We start from the raw sequence: 1,485 nt of genomic DNA, 5'->3' as shown, positions 1-1,485 counted from the left end.
CTCCTAAAAGAGGGATGCGGTTAATTTGGACAAAGGTTTTCCACCCCTGTGGTTTGGTCTCCCTGCAGCTGGATGTCACTGACAGCTAATTACCAGCAGAAGAAGAAGAAGAAAGAGGAGGAGAAGAAGCGCTTGGACTTTTCCTCCCTCCAAAAAGCTTTTGGTAAAAATGTAAAAATGTTAGTTTCATTTTCTGAAATGGATTCAGGAATCAGATTCACTAAATGCATCCAGACACAAAGCTGAGGTTCACACAGCAGAGCTTGGTGCTGAAATATGTCTGTCATAACTGGATGCATTAAAACATTAAGACATCCTGGAGAAATCCTGGAGAAATCCTGGAGAAATCCTGGAGAAACATTGATCCAGATCACAGGAAGATCAAAAACACAGAATAAAAGTAGATGGTGGGGAAGTTAAATAAAACTAACGAAATAATAAAAACTGAAATTGAGAAAACATTTTAACTGAAATGAAAACAGTAATTAATGGGGAAAACAAACTAAATAATTCAGAAAGAGCAGAAGCTTCTTAAAGAGACAGAGACCCAATTTTAAGAGGTTAAATTACAAAGTCAAATTTGATACTCAGCATCTAAAGGTAACAGTTTACCGTTATAAACAGCACTGGGCCTGGAAAACACTTAATGCTTTTTAACTTGGTATAAACAGACAAAGTCACGATGAAATAAAACTACAGTGAAACTCAAAGCCTCAACATTTTCCTCCCTTTAGTTCCTAGTTTGTACTTTTTCTACAACAGGAGTGTAAATGTGCAGTAATGGGATTTGGCCTCGTTAGCTGCTTTAGAAACGCCTGCCCACAGTTTCTCTCTGCCTGCTTCTCCTCCAGTGGAGAACGAGGCGCTTCCCGTCTTTAAACCCGCTGCTGTACGGCGCTTGGACTTCACGCAGAATGAGGGGAGCTTCATTATCCACGCCGGGAAATCCATTCTGCTCACTGCATGGCGAGCGGCGCTTCTTCCCCTCGAATGTGTGCAGCTGATAAACTCAAACATCCACACCTTCTTATCTGAACAATAGCATTCTCATTCCAGCGACACGACAACGACTGGAAGATGCAAACTGGGAGAGGTGATGCCATCTTCCATCAGATTACAGCGAGGTGATGCGGTCCGCTGCTCTTCGTCACCATCAGACAGGAATTTGGCATCAATATACCTCCATAAAGACCTCAGCTCATCTGGACTATTTACGTGGTCAGACGATTGGGATAATACATCAATATTTATCGGTGAAAATTTACTCTTTTATGTCACAATTTACTATAATTCCAGCTTGAAGTTCAGTAAATCTGGTTCTGTTTTGATTCCTGTCATCCACTAGGGGGCAGTGCAGCAACTCAACATCCATCCACCATGTTGGGTTTCTTTTTCCATGTTGGGTTTCTTTCTCCATGTTGCGTTCCGCCATATTGGGTTCCGCCATATTGGGTTCCGCCATGTTGGGTTCCGCCATGTTGGGTT

This window comes from Poecilia formosa, unplaced genomic scaffold, assembly GCF_000485575.1.
Source record: "Poecilia formosa unplaced genomic scaffold, Poecilia_formosa-5.1.2 Scaffold47, whole genome shotgun sequence".
NCBI classification, from domain to species: domain Eukaryota; kingdom Metazoa; phylum Chordata; class Actinopteri; order Cyprinodontiformes; family Poeciliidae; genus Poecilia; species Poecilia formosa.
The sequence above is the reverse complement of the archived record's forward strand: the minus strand, read 5'-3'. Positions refer to the sequence as shown.